Raw genomic sequence first — 19,381 nt, 5'->3', positions numbered from 1 at the left:
GGTCTGCTTCAGCTTTTCAGCCACGTATGACCTAAGCTGGTGACTGGCAAAGCCATGGTTCAAGCGCCAAGCCATTTCTGTCCAACATAGGAATCCTCTACTGGGTAACCTTCCTCTGAAGCATCCCCTTCCACTCTCAGCTCTCCCTCCCCAATCCCATCTTCTCCCCTTTCCTTTCACAGGTTTTTCTCCTGAGTACATTTTTTGCACTCCTAATTCAGTCTCAGAGTTTATTTCCCAGGAGTCTCAAAGACATATCTGGAAACGACTTCCATCCGGGAAAGAAAAACCTGGGACAGACAGAACAGATATCTAAGCCAAAGTTCTTAAAAAAAATTATTTACAAGGAAAATCTACCACCAATAAAAACAATAGAAAATAATTTAAATACTTCTAAGCCCTGCCAAACGTGTATAGGATTTATGGAATAGTGGAAGTAAACAGAAAATGCATAGAATGAGACAGATTGTAATTAATGAATGGTTTCCTAATGTCCTTTTAGGCAGAACAGAGCACCTAGCTGCTTCTCTCCCGCCAGAGCCAAAGGCCACACTAAGGATTACCACTGCTCACAGCCACATTTAACTTGTGCACCGACTCTCCTCTGCATAGGTGTGTCAGCCTCCAACAACAGCAATAAATAAGGGGAATAGATGGAAAACTTTATGCATCATAGAAAGGTGGTTCTTTAAGCATTATGTAAACTGGTGTGTATTTAAAATATGCTAGTGCACACGTCATGTTGATAAAATAACAGATAGCATTTTCATTTTGGGGAGAGATACAATGTGATTCTGCCCTATCCTTGATGGAATCCTCTGGGAACCAGTTGGGTTGTCAGGGGTCTCAATATTAAAATAAAAATGTATATAATTTGGAACGTAATGGACCATGAGACATCTTTTAAAATACTATGACTTAGTAGTATTCCAACTGTGGCTGTTCGCTGCTGCTAACTTTGCCCTGAGATAAAGAAATCCATGGGCACTTTAGCTCCACCAAGATTTCCTGATAATGCCTAACTCTGTGATAGAAGATCTCAGTTAAATGTGTTGCTCTTTTTAGAACTGTAATGAAAACTGAAAGCCCCAGCGTCCTCAAAGTAAAATTATTTTTTTCCTGTATAGAGTTATATTAATTCAACTCGTTGCTGATTTTGATGAAACCAAAGTAGACTAAAATTTTTCATCCAAATGCATCACCTTTTTAGACTTGAATACAGAAATCTGCCATAATAATTGTTATAAAATGGATCATTTGGTGGGTGCTATGTTCTAGGTAGTCTGATAAGTTTTATATGAAGTATCTCAATTAATTCTCATACCACTGCTATCCAATAGTTTTTATTGTCCCCGTTTGATAAGGAGGAAACTTGCACAAAGTTATACAGTTAGCAAGTAGTGAAGCGAGCATGTGAACCTAAGAATGTTAAATTTCATAGCCCTGAGTTTAGAAAGGTTAATAATGCAACTGCAAACAGGGATCCATGCAAGGAGTACCTAACAATAGAGCAGCATGAGCTACGAGCTGAGAAAAAAGAAATAATGTGCTCTTACGGGCAGAAACCCTGCCTAATCTCATTTTTTAAACTCCCCAACATCAAGCATAATGCTTGGCGCTCACTGGCTTCTGAAAGATTTAACATCCAAGTCTTGAACTGAGGTTGGGGCACCAATCTATATGTAAAGTAGAGAAAATAAAAGAAAAATGTTGTGTATATTATCCCGATATTATTCTAGTATTTCTAAACAAATTCAAAATGACTACCTGGCTATAACATAAGAGGTAAAAGAATGAGTAGCTTGAGCATGTGAATTTGGCCTGAACTCACGTTTTGGTTCTCTTCTTTATTAGCTGAGCAAGTTACTTAATCTCTGGGAGCCCCAGTTTCCAAAAAAAAGTTCTATACTACCCTTTTAGGGTCTTTGTAAAGACTGAATGAGATAATGCTTAAAAGGTATTTAAAATATCATCTAACTAGAATTGGCTCTTTTTTTTGTTTATACCTTTACTGGAGTATAATTGTTTTACAACATTGTGTTAGTTTCTGCTATACAAACAAAGTGAATCAGTTATATGTATACATATATCCCCATATCTCCTCCCTCTTGCGTCTCCCTCCCACCCTCCCTATCCCACCCCTCTAGGGGGTCACAAAGCATCAAGCTGATCTCCCTGTGCCATGCAGCAGCTTCCCATTAGCCATCCATTTTACATTTGGTAGTGTATATATGTCCATGCCACTCTCTCACTTGGTTCTTGATAGTAGTAATTATTTTCCTCCCTAGCTTTGGCCATGAGTACTTTATAGCAATATATCAATAACTTTCACATTAAACTTATTGCTTTAGTTGTAGTTCAATTATTTTGGTTATGGAATCCATTGACCCAAATGGAGTATGGTACTGTGATCAATAACTTAGCATTCCAAAGTTGCAAATGAACTTTCTGAATCACAGGCACTTTTTTGTTATTAATCTTCTTCCACAGGCAAAATGACAGAGGTAAGACAACCATATGAGTAAATTTAGAGGCCATTTCCTAAATCTAATTCTTCATATTCATAAAATATTGTACATGGTCTTTCTTCATTTTGATTTTATAAACATGCTGTGAAGCAGATAACATTATCCCTGTTTTAACCAATAAGGAGATTGCAGAGTAGAAAAGTAAGATCCATTGCTCAAAGTCCCCAAACTAGCCGGAGTAGAGCTGAATATTTGGAGATATACATATATATATACAATTGTATATATAGTTTCTTCTTCTGTGAATTACCTATTTCTTTTCCATGCCTACCTTTTATTGGTATTCAACTTTCAATTACTAATTTGAGAAAGCTGTTTATATATTAATAGCATTAATTCTTTATCCAATTTACTGTTTCATGTATTTTTTTTTCCAGTTTGTCATGTCTTTTAACTTTGTTACTATTTTTCTACATATAAAGGCTTTAAGCTTTTATGAGGTGAGATTGATCTTTTTCATTATAGTTTCTAGTCCTGGTAGAATACTTAAAAAGTCCTCCTTTATCTCAAGAGTACAGAAGTAATTATCTAACTCTTTCTCTAATCCATCTGGAAAAATCCAAAAGAGCTTAACATCTCATCAACATTGGAATGATTGATATGTCTGGGTGAGTGGGGTATGGGTCATTTTTCACTTTCTTCTTCAGATTGTTGTGGTTTAACTATATCAGTACTCTTCCTACCTCTTTAAATCTGTCTAAACCACCTACATAAAGAAAGGAAATTTACTGGCTCTGGATCTGGTGAGTTCAGGGGTAGTTCCTCTTCAGGAGAAAATGATTCAGGACTCATTGTGATCAGAACCAAGTTGGTTTTTTTGGCTTTTTCCTCCTTGGACTTGGCATTTAGTCACTCTGCTTCTTCTGCTTCATTCACAGATACAATCATACCTTATGGTGAAAAGATACTGTCTGGATCCAGCAAGTGGAGTGCTGTCATAGTTCCTTCTAAAGAAGTAAACTTTCATTTTCCTGGAACCCTCAGTTTCTTATGAGCTCATAGGCACCAGTTAGGTCATGTGTCCATCCCTGATATAATCACAATGGCCTGAGACACTTGGAGTGCCTTAAGCAAGTCAAGACCCAATCCCAAAGCTTAGAGTGAGGTCAATATCACAAAAACTATTCTAAGAGTGGGGTAAATTTCTTAAGAGAGAAACAAATACTATTTGGCGGGAGAAATTAACAGATGCCAGTGTTGCAACAAACAAATGCCCTCTATAAATCTATCTTCTATTTCTTTCTTTTCCTTTTTTTTTTTTTTTTTTTTTTTTTGGTAGAAAAGGAGTAAATGCTAAAAGAAAATAAAAACATTAATGAAGTCTTTTTTTTTTTTTCTTTCACCCAATCAGTGTCTTCCCAGAGTAAAGAGAGTAGTTATTTCTGGAAGTGCAAATTCTAACTCATTGTAACCACCATCCCTGGCTTTGCTGTAAGACTGAACATGTTAACCGTGTGGTCCTCCGAAATGTCTTTCATCAGCTTAATTGGCCCTAAAGGAAGCACTTTTTTCAAATTAGGAGAAACAACGTTTCTGAGAAGGAGATAACAACATTTACAAAGTCAACTTGTTTAAGGTCGAGGGCTTTTAAAGCCGATTTTTAAATGAGACTGACTGGACCAGAACTATTTTTTGCTCACTTGGCTTTCCAGATCTCACAAGCATGTGGATCTTCATCACCTCAAACCACAGCTACCACCCTCATCATCCAGGAGGAAATTAGTTCTGCAGTAATTGGTTGGCTACTATTAGAAGAGCAAAGTTGTGATAATACTGCAATCATAACTGTGATCCTAATGAAGAACTATTTAGGTTTTGTGCTTCCTTACGGTTTACAGGAGACCTAAACTAGTTTCTATCATCAGTATTTCCATGCAAATATTCACGTATGTTCGACAAAAATAATTGAAACTGAGAGGGAAAAGGGAGAGTTAAAGTAACAAAGTGAGTTAGCTGACTAAAAAGTGAAAGTGTGACTTTTTACTATTTGACCGATTCAAATTATTTTGATAATACTTCTTCCTGAAGAGTTAACAGTATCCATCCAGTTGAATCAATAAGTGAAATTGTGAATAGCTTTGTTTCACCTTTCCAGCTTCCACTGCTATTCCCCTAGTTTTCTGCAAATAAGCCTATTCTTTTTTATATTTGTGCTTTGATTTATGCTTATCTCTTTACCACAGTTTACTTAGTTTCACCATTATTTCCAGGTTCTTCAAACACTTTGGGAAAATATGTAAATTATTCATAAATAATTGCATATGTGTAGTGGACATATGCTGTTTGGCCAACCAACTTTTATTTGAGAACTCTCAGTAATGCTGTCAACCACAGGTATTGGATCAACTTCCAGCCATAGGAAGGAACACGTGACTGTGGTAGTTAATCAGTGCCGCATACTTACGGCAAAGAGATTAGCCCAAGGGTGAGTTGACATAGGCAAAAGCACTGGAGGAAAGTCTCTCTTTAAGATCATGAGTTGTAATCGTATAGGCTACAGGTGATCCCTTCCCCACAACATAGAAAGATACTACCAGAGAATGAAGCTTAGGGAAGCAGAGCTGAGTGATAGAAAAAAGAGAAAGAACCAAGACCAACGTTTTTGCACTCAAAGATTCAGAAGGGCCTAAAACTATTTTCCTGGATCTTCTAAGTGTACAAGCCAGTTATTCCCTTTTTTTGCTTCAGCCAGTAAGAGTTGGGTTTCTGTCGCCAATTGGTTATGATCAATACTACATCCCTGTGAAACTTATCTTTTTCTTATCTTTTAAAGCTTCATATTAAGCTGCACTTAATTGGTGCTTAATAACCATCTGTTGAATTTAAGCTAATAGCAGTTCTAAATCAAGAGCAGTATACTAAAAAGAATGTGGAAAGAGCCAACCATGAGGATGAGGATAATGGTGGTGATGGTGACCAGATGCAATGATGGTGACATCAAAGTTTTGAGGATGAAGAATTCATTAGCAATGTTGGAAGAGCCTGTCTTCAGGTGCTAAGCTCTTCCTCGAAGTCCTTATCCATAATTTTCTTGTGTTGCTAGTGTAATTGCAAAAAAAAAAAAATTGTTGGGTTCATGTATGCAGAGAGATTTTCTAGTGGAGATATTTTCTTTAATATACTTGTTTAGAGGAGAGGTTTTCTTTTAATACTCTTGTTTAGAGGCATGTCCAGTGTATCCAGATAGAGTCAGTTGCTTGTAATGTGGCTTAATGATTAAAAATCAATCCTCCCTGATCATTAAAGACCTTCCCTACCCCAAATCTTACCACAACAGAATGGCAAGACGATTATTTTCTGACTCTTCCTGTTAATTAAGAGATTCAAACCAGCAGTACAGAATATGTATGTTATCTGTCTCACCATAGCTACATAGGCCCAGTCTATACTCAATTATATATGTACCTCGAGGCAGTGCGAAAAATATTTTAGAGGCGTGGGCCATATAAGAATAATCATCTTTATAGCAGCATAAAATACTGCAGGGGCAGAAATATGTAGTGGTTAGAAGCACTGCTCATATGTTAGGAACTTGGGTTTAAGATTTGTCTACACTCCCTGGTAACAGATTAACCACGAGTAAGGTAACATAGCCCACCCAAGCTTGGTTCCTAACCTGTAGAATGAGGATGATAATAGCATCTCACCCAAAGGGTGAGAATTACATGAGAAAATGCTAGAAAGGCCTTTTGCTAGGACACTAACGTCTCCTTAAGTGCCTGAGTGTATAAATATGTACATGCACAAGATTTGAATTAGGGCCTACTGAGAGCTACGGAGGATAGCGAAAACCATGAGTTCTCAGTTCACCAACAGTGAAGCTGAGGCTCAGGGTAAAAAAGGCCACGGCCCAAGATAGTACCACCTGATGATGGCAGAAAAGTAGGGCAGGGTTCAGTCTTTTAATTCCCAATATAATGAGCACTCCACTGAACTGGAGGCCTTTCCTCCAGAGCCTAGGACCTAAACCAAACATCCTCCAAAGTACCAGCTGTAGGTTGGAAATCCACAGACTCACTTATGCATACACACTCACATTCTCATACCCATGTAAGTTAGTCTTAAAACTCATTTTTCTGCTTCGCCATCATAGACTTCCCGTTTTTCAGATTTCTCTTAAATGTAACCATTACTCCTCTGTTTTGTGTTCTGCCTATAGAATCCTCCCCTCTCCTTCCCTCCCTCCCTTTCAACCCGCATGTGTATTTGTGTGTGTATTATTTTAGTTCAATTCATATTGTAGTTATGCACACACACTGAACACGGGAGTACCACAACTACCACTAAGATATGATGAAGTCTCCAGTGGCCTTGCCAGGTAGGCTTGATACAAGTGGAATTGTGCAGGCTCTTCCAAAATGCTTTTCAAAGCACTGCTCTCCACCACACCTCAGCTCCTACAAAGCATGACTTCTGAGCTTGTTGCCACATAGAGAGGCCACGTGGCTATGGTCTATAAGCATCTACTTTCAGAATACCATTGTTCAACTTTCAGGAAGCAGCACGACAGCTTCAGTAGAGACTTGGTTGCCCTCCACAAATTTGATGTTCAGTTAATGAAATTTGCTTTTTGGTGGTAAACATTTTTATTCTCTTGAACCAAATGCCTTATCTGAGCCTAGAAAAAGCTTTTACAATTCCTTCAAAATGTTCTGCAATGATGAGGCAACTCTATTTTTTTTCCTTTCCAAAGCAATTGGCTTTGATTTCCTTCTGATTTTTTATATCTTGCTTAAAAAACCCAAGCTGCTGAATCAATAATACAGGCCTACATTTTCTGTCCGAAACAATTTTTTACAGAGTGTGGGAACACTTGTAATTTAACATGCCACTTAGGCAGTACAGGAGTTGAGCTGCTTGCCTTTTAACTCAGTAGAATGGGGATGAAAGAAGTCACTGTGGACAAGAGAAAAATCAGCTCATAAGGTACCAGTAGTCTCAACATCATTGCTTTAGGAACCAGAAGAAGTTTCTAGGTTTGGAGCATACGTATAGAAAGCACAATATTATAAGTTCAGGTATATTAATAGACAGAATGTCAAACCATGCAGCACTGAACCATGTTAAAATGTGTCAACACAAATAAATAGAACTGTAATTGTGGAATTGTTGGTTATCATAAAAACCCATGATATAGATCATTTGATGTGGGTATCCTCCATCACATTATGTAGGCAGTCACTCACTACATTTATGTACAAGGCTCTAATTTGCACTGAACAAAAATATCTCATTGTCTACCATTGCTTTGGTTAGTGGTTGATAGGAGAGGATTTTGGAAATAAAACAGGAATCAATGTTAAGGAAAGAAGGATAAAAATGAATGCCAGAAGTTTTTTGATTGCAGATCTGTCCTAAATGTGAATGAAGTCTTGCAAGATCATAGCACTGAGCTTGAAAACAGACCTCATCCCATAAGTCAACTATGATACGCTGATTCAGCTTTCTGAAGTGATATATTGAAAGAGATTCTGGGGCTGTTTATAGGCTTGATATAATCTAGTATTAATAATTTTTGTTACAGATGTGGAAAGGGGAAGAAGATAGAGTGTCCTATAAGCCACATTATCAAATTTTGTTCTGAATACTTGTCCTTCATTAAAACTTTCTCTATTAGCTGATACTCAATAACCACTCAGGGTTTAACGAACGTATAAACCAAGAACTGTACCCTGTTATTCTCTCCCACCTGAAATGTCTTTTCCCTATTTGCCTCTGAGTCTTCACTTACTTGAGTCCTTCCAGGGTCCACAGTAAGCAGATTGTGTGTTCCACCAAACAATGAGCCTCTGATTCTATGATGGCCTGACTACTTCACTAAACTCAAGTGTTTCTCAAACACCATCTTCCCACGGAGGCCTACCTGACTTCCCTATTTCAAGTTGCATCATTCAGTCTACTCTTTTTAAAATCGAATTCCCTCATACTGTACAACTAACTTCTTTATTAAGAGCATTGGTAACTACCAGCATCCCCAAGCTAAAATGTGAACTCTACTAGGGTAGGAATCTTTGTATCAGCATAGAGGAGAAATACTCCATTAGTATTTGTTAAATGAACAACTTTTCACAGGTAACCTTTTCCACCCAACTGCTATATTAGCGTCATGAAATTGAAGGCTGTTTTGTATTTCTTTTGTATTTTCCTGAGACACAAGTCAAAGCACTGGGAAGAGGCACTTCACCAAACATTAATAATTGATTTGACTTAACTTTAATAAACCATTTGTCATGCTGTGCACTGCTACCGCAGTAAGAGGAAATATGTTTCAGCACTTAATGTGTACTAGGCACCATGCCAAATGATTTACAGACATCATCTCATTTAATCCTCACAAAAACTCTATGAGACAGTAATGCTTATTATCGCCATTCCCACAAAGGAGGAGAGTAAGGATAAAGGGGCTACATCATTTCTCCTAAGTCAATATAGCTAGTAAGTGACAAAATGTGGGTTGCTTTGAGGCCGTCTGACCTCATAGGCCCAGGATTTAACCAGTATATGGATAAAGTATGGATTTGGGAAGGTAGTTTAAGAGTACCAAGTTGGAAGAAAGTTTCTAATTCTGGTTCGACTTGATGTTGAGTGATTCACTTTCTCCCTCTCTTGCCTAGGTTTTCCTACCTAATACTGGGTAGGACTACCTAATACTAATCATTGTTGCCCATGCTAAGAAAGCCGACCATCAATCAATCAAGAACGAACATTTGCCTGCAAAAATTATGGGATGCCTACAAAAAGCCTCCTCCACGTTTCTAAGGAAAATATTACTCTGGGCTATGAATAACCTGGTGCTGTGGGAAGACTGGATAGCAGTTAGCAGAAAAACAGCTCATAGAAAGTCACAAACTATTAACTCAGTGGGAAACAGAGTTCAAAGTGGAGGGATCCAGAGCAGGAGGGTGGTGCAGCCAGTGCTTTCTGAGAGACAACCATGGTACCAAACTGGAGGAAGGTAGATGTATTCAACTCAGCTGGATGAGCTGCGAACTCACAAAAGCCAGTAATATCTGAACCCAGTTGTTTCAGTGGTAAGGTATTGAAATAGCAAAGATATTCTTAGATGTCCTCTACAAATATTAAAGAGAAAACAAATGTCAGCTACTAAACATTAACTTCCAAAGCAGGGAATTAATTAGCACATTGATGAATTCAAGTCCTGTTTCTCTTTCTATCACCCAGAACCACTTGAACACACCAAATCTTTCATTTGGCTAAAGCCTGATTCACTGCAAAGAACAGAGGCTTACTCAGATACTCTATGAAAAGAGGTGTATTATAAGGAATAAGACCTCATACAAAGACCACCAGACAGGAGCCAGCATCCAACAAAACATGACTGGAAGTAGAAAGCTGACAAGAAGAAAAGGAAATTAGGGCTGGATCTCATACTTTCAAATGTTCTGCCTCTCTACATACATTAGATACATTTGCCTCTGCTAACCAACATCTCCTTAATCTTAATATTTCCTATTATTTTCATTGTTTTCTTCCAAAATTTCTAATAGATAGAATATTGTATCTCCACATTCCATCACATATGTGTCTAAATCAAAACCAAAATGAAATATCACTTCACATCTGTTAGGGTGGCTATTATTAAAAACCTAAAGACAAGTGTTGGCAAGGTTGTGGAGAAATTGGAACCCACGTGCACTATTGGTGGGAACGTAAAACAGTGCTGCAAAGAGTAAGGAGGTTCCTCAAAAAATTAAAAGTTGATTTACATTATGATTCAGCATTCCACCTTCTGAGTGTAAATCCAAAAGAATTAAAATTAAGATCTCAAAGAGATATCTGCTCATTGCAGTAGTATTTACAATGGCCAAGATATGGGAACAACCCAAGTGTCTATCAATAGAAGAATTTTTAAAATGTGATACATTTTTAAAATGTGTGTGTGTGTCTGTGTGTGATGTAATGGAATATTATTCAGCCTTAAAAGATAAGGAAATCCTGACAACACGGATGAACCTGGAGGACATTAGACTAAGTGAAATAAGCCAGTTACAGAAGGACATATGCTGCATGATTGCTAAAATACTCAGAGAAGCAGAAAATACAACAGTGGTTTCCAGGGTCTCGGATGTGTGGGGAATGGGGAGCTGTTATTCAATGGATGCAAAGTTTCACTTATGATGGATAAATAAATTCTAGTGATCTGCTGTACATAATAGTTAACCCTATGGTATTGTACACTTCAAAATTAAGAGAGTAGATCTCATGTTAAGTACCCTTACAAAACAACATCAAAAAACAACAATACAACAACAAATAAGAACAACAAAAAAATCCCAACAAAAAAAAAGGGACACACAAGGAAACACTGGGAGGTGTCTGTTACCTTGATTGTGGTGATAGTATCACAGATGTTTGCATATGTCCAAACTTGTCAAGTTGTACACATAAATATGTGTAGTTCTCTGTATATCAATTAACTACACCTTAATAAAACCATTGAAATTATAGTTGTGGTTTATTTTATCAAAAGATAGATAAACACAGATATAGTATTTTAGGAACATATTGAATATGGAAATCAAGGAAGTCTTCCTCCAGGATGTGAAGTGTAAGTGGTAGGTTTCATTAACTACTTAACAAATATTTTTTCAGTACCTATTACATGCCTGAAACTAAGGAATGATACTGAACAAGACAGATAAGTCCTCTCAGAAAGCTTACAATTTAGTTGGAGAGAAAAGTAATAAACAGTGAGAAAATAAAAGATAAAGTAAGTTCAGATAGTGATCAACACTTTTAAGCCAATGAAGAGATTGACTAGTGGTGGAGAGGTAATTTCAACTTCAACTGAGTAAAGGAGCCAATAAAGTAAAGATCTTGGATAAGAATCTTTCTGTAAAGGTAAGGACTTTGGCAACCCTGAGGACATAGAACGAAGCTGGGGACAGATCATGCAGATTTTTATAGCAGTATGGATTTTATCCTACAAAATAAAGGAGTATATATTTTATTCTAACTGCAATGGGAAGCCACTGGAGGGTTTAAAATGGGATATAATTTACCTAATTTTAAAGTTAAGTTGTAGTAAGCCCACGCAAAAGAAGAACTTGTTGGAAAGGATAAGCCAAAAGAATAGCCATGATAGTCAAAGAATATCATGATATTCAAAACCAAAAGAATAGGCATGATATGCAAAGCCGCGGATCAAAGAGAGGGGTGGATGAATCACAGCAGCGAAGAAGAAAGTGGCAAACCATAAAGCTTAACCAGTACAGGGACCAAGATGTGGTGCCTTGAAGGACATGTATACTATTTGGGTCCTTGGCAGAGTGAGAAGCAACATCATTGATTTCACCTTTCAAAGAGATTGCTTTGGAGGCAGTGAAGAGAAACGAATGTAGGAGAGCCGTAACAGAGGGCAGCGAGAGCAGTCAAATGGCTCTTAGACGTCCGGCTCAGAGAAGATAATGCCGCAGCCTAACGTAGGGCATGAGGATGGGAACTATGGGCGGTCTAGAGAGACATCTGGGAGCTGTAATCTATGAGACTGGGTGACAAATTAACCGCGGGTTATAATGACCAGATAGTCTGACTTGAATGACTGTGTGGTTGTTGGTACTACTGACTCAAAGAGGGAGCTCAAAAGGAGTGAATGCAATGGGGAAGATGAAGAGTTCAGCTTTACTTAAGCAGCAGTTTAGGCACCTGCAACACATCTAAGTTGAAACGTCCAGTTAATTGTTGGGTAAAAAGGCTGAATGTCAGGAGAGAATTAGAGATACAGATTTGGGGCCATCAGCATAGAGCTGTTAAAAGAAACAGTGGGAGTGTCTGAGCTCACCTTCCTCCTAAGGAATGCCACTGTCCCAAACGAACATTTTTAGAAATATAAGAGATCTTAGAAGTCTTTTAGGTCAACTCTATTTCTCAAATGGTCTATCCAGAGAGAGAAAGTGATTTGTAAGGACCATGTATGTAGTGCGAAGTTGGGGGCGGGTGGAGAGGGAGAGAGAGATGGGAAAGAAAAGGGGTGGAGTGTCAAAATTCATTTCTCCCCAATACAGTCAAACATCTTTATACTACCCTACACATCGAATTATATTGCAACATTAGCGCCCCATAAAATAAAATAGCATATTAGCTTACTTTACTTATATGTAAAAATTATCTGATTTCCAAAAGATCACATTACACCTATGGATTGGTAAAGGAATACTATGTGATTATGATTAATTACAATCTCTAAACGTTCTAGTTATTGTTATTCTATTAATTAGATTAATGAAGCATTAATTTAGATTGCAAATATTATACTAGTAAGATTTTAATTTTAGAAATCAATATCTCATTAACAAGTTATTGCTGTATCTATAGGCATCACTAGATTAATCTCCTCCTATGAAAGCAGCAAGACATATTATGAGGTGTTTTTAATTTATTTGAAAGGAATATATTTTCATTCTGTAGAAAGTATAGAATTACTCTGGTTCTGTGCTTCCCTTTGGCTCTAACAAGTCTAGGACACAGTCCTCTTCTTTGTCTTTATGATAATAGAAATATGTGAGCATTTTAATAATTAAAATTTAGCATAATACAAAAAAAAAGTTTCCAGAATACTGAACATTTTCCCGTCTCTGTTATTCATGGAACATGAAGGAATTAAGAAATCTTTTCTGTGAATAAGCCCAGGATGCATACCTATTAGTGAATATGCCATCTCATTTCCTTCTAAGCTATGAAAAAATCAGGATTACTGTCCAGTCTCAGAAACTTCAAAAATTACATCCGGAAAAGAGCTTAGGGATCACTGAAGGAACCCTATGTTCCTAACTTCACCCTTGACTTTCTCTTCTGCCCTAACCATATTCCAGTTACATTGATCTTTATTGTTTCTTGAGCAGGGCAAGTTTTTTCCTAAATCACTGTTCCCTCTGCCTGGCATGCTCTTTCCCTAGAGCTTTGCATGGCTAGACTATTTTCACCATTAAGGAACTGATTTGAACGTCACCTTCTCAAAGACGTTCCCTGCCCACCATGTCTAATGGAGATCCTTTCTCCCCTTATTTGCTCTCTAACCCGTTTTCTTATTTTACAGTAGCGATCACCTTGTAGTATAAAGTTACCTTATTTATGTATTTTTTCAACATATTGTCCCCTGTCTCTCCCACCACAATGGAAGCTCCATGGGCTCCACAAATATTTTTGAATAAGTAGATCTAGCATATCTCCTCCAATTTACAGTTTGGGAGCATGTGTCCCACTAACCAATGATAATGCTGAGGCAAGAACCCCAATGTTTTCATTTGAAGTCAAGAATCCTTTGTATCTCACACATTACTTTTTTCTACCTCATCTGAAAGAGTCCTCTTCAAGGCATTTAACTATTTTTGAAATTTTATAAATGTTAACAACAATATGACAGTTAACATTGACTGAACCCCATTTAGGTGTTAAGCACTAAGTGTTTGATATGTTTTAGCACATTTAATGTTTGTAATAACTTTAGGCTATAGTAAGTCTTATTCTTAGATTTAGAGAGAGAGAGAGAAATGGAAATAGAGACTCAGACGGATCTAAGTTATATGCCCTTGTTCACACAGCTGGGTTTTTTTAATGATTTCAAACACAATATCATAATTTTTTGCTATGTTATGTGTGTACATTTTAATAATTTATTGGGCATTGGGGGGGAAAGAAATCCTCTAAGAAAAGCAAACCCGAGGACAAATAAATATCAGCAAATCAGACCAGCTAGATTTGTATTCTTTGCAAGCTACAAGGTGATGACAACATCGGCAAGAGATTTCACTAGGTCATATCATATTGATCACTGGACCACTAAGCTGTTGGAAAGGTCTATGGCCTGAGGCTGACTGATAGATTGTCCATCACTGTAACTTCTCAGGCGCCTAATGGAGAAGTATCAGCATTTGGGCCCCAAGGATAAAAAGATTAATAAAACTCACAACCCATATTTCAAGTATATTTTCACCCTAAAATAAAATTAATCCAAACCCTGCATTCATCAAATTGATTTTTCTGTGTGTTAACGTCAGAATTTACAGATTTTCTTTCAAGGTGCTCAAAAGTTCCTAAATGTCACAATAAATAATAGACTTAAATAGATTATTTAATTTAGAGAAAAAGAGAGAGAATTTCTCTTTAAGCTCCTTTTTGAACAATGGACTTGTTGATTATTTTCAGGGTTGCACAATGTTTAAAAAATAGAAATATTCATCTTCTCCGAGACTGAAGTGGGAAAAGTGGGAATCCATTGAGTCCAGTGTTATTTGTAATTGAACTAGAGCAACAAGGATTATTATAAATATTTATATTGCCATTGATTTCAAACTTTGTTGGGTTTTTTATAGTGTTTAAAAACAAATAAGAGGATGGTGGGATGAATTGGGAGAGTGGGATTGACATATATACACTAATATGTATAAAATAAATAATTAATAATAAAAAATAAGAGGAATACATGCATGTCAAATGTTTTTAATATCTTAGCTTCCTGTTTCAAAGAGCCTAAACATCTTAGATGGCATCCCTAAACACACTCCATTTCCTTAGTTCTTAAAGAGAACTGAACAGTTATTATTTTCCCATAATACCTTTTCATTCTTATTCCAAAATAATTCATTCGGGACTTCCTGTTGATAGTATATTTGCCTGAATCCATTTAAACTTGTCCTAATCTATCTGTTCTAATCTATCTGTTAGGAAGAGAGTTTCCGGTTGAATTAGGTGAAGGAAGGATGGCCATGTAGTAGAGAGGAGGGCACTAGTTACAGTCTTCCCAGGTGACCCTGCAAGAGATGTTAAAGTTTGTGGTGCCTCTATTTCCTCATGTATAAGAACACAGACATTGAAATAATGATCTCAGAAATGACTTTCTCCCTCAGGTAGCCTTAACCTTGAACCTAAGGTTCTCATCCCATGCAAGGTCTGTGAATGCTATTCAAAAGGTCAGGAAAACACTGAAATATATTCCAAATCCACGTGTATGTGCATTATAATTTTTTTCCCTTGGTTAAGAGGCAAAGGTTTTATTTCATTGGATTCCAAAAAGAGCCTGTGAACAACTTCCCTGTTCCAATTTTAAGAGCCACAGTCTGCTCTGTAGCTCTACCTATGAGAGTCTATATTTTATAGTGGTTAAGAAAACATATCCTGGATTGAAACTCCTAGATTTCATTCCTACTCTCAAAATACTAATTTTCTGAGCATGCACAAGTTACTTAATTTATTCTTAAGTCTCTCATCAATAACAAAGGATAATAATAGAACATTCCTTATAAGATTCCTTTTAAGACTTAAGTGAGATGATGTAAGCAAAATACTTGATGCTACTTTTTTTATGTTTTAAAATAAAATGTCCATACAGATCAGATCATGTGTTTACCTTTCTAATATGTAAGTAGAAGATAATAGAGTTCAATAAATATTTTTGGAATGAATGAATGAATGAAGGCTTTTGACTAGGCCAGTAAATTAACCTCGGTCAAAATCAGTGATGAGCTACTTTGTGTCAAATTGTGCTGAAAAATTAAAGGGAAAAAACTGAAAATGCTCAGTCATTTAATCTTTATGTCATTTCTCCCCCTAGTACCAGGGCTCTCATCTAACCTTATCATGTAAACAAGCAGCCTACTCAGATCATTTTTGTTTTATTTTTTTGCACTCAGAATATATTTTCCCCCAAATCACTGACCCAAATGTAATATCTAGGTAATGATTTTTAAACAGTTTAAATTATTATCTCCAACACATACTCTATCTTGAAGGTTTTTTCCTTAATTTCCTCAATCAGAATATTCACTCAAGGTGCTACACAGATGCATTAATACCTATTAAAAAAAAGCAAGTATAAAAACAGTGGGGTTTTTCTGTTGCTGTTCTTGTAGACTAATTGTAATACTGTCTTTACTATTTCAATTATTAGTAGTAAGTGTCAGCAGACATCTGTTGATGTTGGAGTTTTAGGCAGCTTGTTCTGTAACAGCTGGAGATCTGAAAGAATGATCTCTGAATACTAAGTTCACCTTTGAAGTGCATATTGTACTCAACCAATTTAAGGCATTTCTGACACGTCTTAATTATTCCAGAATTGAGACATGGTTTTGGTACATTAGAAACAGCCACACTCAAGGTGGCCTAAGTCCTAGTAACTGCTCCCTCTCCAATTAGCAGGGAGATTTCTGAACAACCTTTAAAATCCCCAGGACTTGGTCTGCTCATTTGTAAAATTAAGGGTGGGAGGAGTTGGCAGGATGATCTCTATGTTGCCAAATAATCCTGTGATCCTAGCTCTGTAAAGGGAGTTAATAACGTGAGTATTTTTTAAAAAGAAACCTCATTGAGTTGTTCTTAAACCAACCTGGAAAGTTCAACACATTTTTCTTTCAGTTATGGATGAACTTGGAAAAAATAGCATAACAATGGCAAATGTCACCTTAAATACTTATCCAAACAAAGCCTCATGTTATCCAAATAAGAAAAGGATGCCAAGGGTTTGTACTCAACCATTTTATGTCTAGCTTGATTCACATTTATATCCCTTCATTGAACATTTGATGAACACTCACTATGCAGCACCCATAGGATACAGAAATAAGTCTCACATAGTCCAAGCCCTTATGAATCCACAATGCCAGGGATTTAAGATAAGATTGACAGGTTGACAAAAGCAAGATGGTGAAACAGGAAGTCCCAGACCCACCTTTCCCCTACAGAAACATCAATTCAATTAACCATTCAGAGAACAATTCCTTTTGTGAGAAGTGCAGAGAATAGCTAAGAGGCTCCTGTACCCAAGGTGAGTGTGAAACCAGCCTTACTGTAGCCAGGAGGAAAATCTGTGGTACCCACTCACCACGGACACCCCACCCAGATCTGCAAGCATAATTGAAAACAAACAAACAAAAACCCAGATCTTTGGTTCTCTCCAGGGAGGGGAAGAGAAGACTGAAACATATGTGCAATGGTCTGGCTTTTCAGGGGGGGTTCCTGAAGGACTAGTCTGTGTCTTACCTAAATCTAAACACTGACAGGAAAAGATGCCAGGTTGGGGGCTGCAAAAGACAGGGGAGAAACTTTTGACTAGAACACCCTCACTCACCACACTTCGTATCCATGGCTAAATGTGGAATAAGATGGGAAAAACCTCCAACTCCCAGCTTCTCCCTAGGGAGGGAAAGCGTTGAAACATACACCCAACATTCCAGCCTTTCAGAGGAGTGCCCAAAGGACTGGCTTTTATCTCACCTGTTTTGGAGTGCTGACTAGACCCGGTATACTCTGGTTGCCTGGAGGCTTCTGAGAACAAAACAGAGCAGGACACCTTATGGCTACTCCAAAAGACCCCTGGTGCTGCTGCAAGAAACCCATGGAATATCAGAGGATGATACAGATAGAGACAGTGGACTCTTCCTGAGGTTAAAAAAAAAGAGCACGGAGGCTGCATCCAGTGTTCTGGGTTTTCAGGAGGCTACAAGACAGACAGGTTTCTTTCTCACTGTTAGAACACTGATGGGGCCTGGCATAATCATGAATCATGGGGGCCATTGAGAAAAAAGAGAGCTCCAGGGAAAATGCAATACCACAGACAGACACCACAGAGAACAAGAAATTATGAGCTCCTCAAAAAAGAAACTGGCAAAGCTCTCTGAGAATTAACATACACGAATCTAGAGAAAATATATCCACAGAAAAGGTTTGCAGGTCCTCAAAATCTCTAGCCAGGCTGAATGGTGAAGGTCTTTCCCTATAAAAAGCCAGTCGGTAATGACTTTGAGAGGTGGCTGTTTTTTCAAAAGTGTGGACCCCAACAAAATGTTAAGAAGCATGTGAAGAAAGAGGAAAACATGACACAGTCAAAGGAATAAAATCAATCTCCAGAAAGCAAGCCTAAAGAAATGACAGTATATGAATATCTGACAAATAATTCAAAATAACTACAGAGATGCTCAGTGAGCTCAGAAAAACAATACATGAACAAAATGAGAAGATCAACAAAGAGAAATGTACTTAAAAAACACAGAAATATTGGGGCCGAGAATACAATAACTGAGTTGAAAAATTCACTAGAGGGGTTCAACAACAGAATTGATCAACCAAAAGAAAGAATCAACAGACTCAGACAGGTCATTTATATTATCCACTAGAGGAACAAAAAAAAGAAAAAAAAACAATGAAAAGGAATGAGAAACCCTAAGGGACTTACGGGACACCATTAAAAAGACTAATATATGCATTATGAGAATTACACGTGAACAGAGAAACAGGAAAAAAATTATTTGAAGAAATAGCTGAAAACTTCCCAAATCTGGGGAAGGAAATGAACAGTCAGATTCAAGAAACCCAAAAAAATACAACTAGAATGTCCCCAAAGAAGTCTACTTAGAGACATATTATAATCAAATTGTCAAAAGTCAAAGCGAGAATTATGAAAGTAGCATCACAAAAGAGCCCCATAAGACTATCAATAGATGTTTCAGCAGAAACCTTGCAGGCCAGAAGGGAATGGGATGACATATTAAAAGTGCTGAAAGAAAAGGACTGTCAACCAAGGATACTGTATCTGGCAAAACTGTCTTTCAAAATTGAAAAAAAAATGAAAGACTTTCCCAGATAAAAAGCTGAGTGAATTTATCACTATTAGATTTGCCTTATACAAAATGCTACAGGAATTCCTTCAAGGATGCTAGAGAAAGCAACACAGAAGCATATGAAAGAATAAAGCTCAAATATAAATGGAAATATATAGACAAACACAAAATAATGTACTGCAGTAATGGAGGTGGGAAAACCACTTTTAATTCTAGCATCTAAGATAGAAGTTGAAAAAAACATATAAAAAACTAACTATAATTATAAAGATATGTTAAAAA

This window comes from Grampus griseus (assembly GCF_964374135.1).
Source record: "Grampus griseus genome assembly, chromosome: 3".
In the NCBI taxonomy this organism is placed as follows: domain Eukaryota; kingdom Metazoa; phylum Chordata; class Mammalia; order Artiodactyla; family Delphinidae; genus Grampus; species Grampus griseus.
This window is presented reverse-complemented; position numbering follows the sequence as displayed.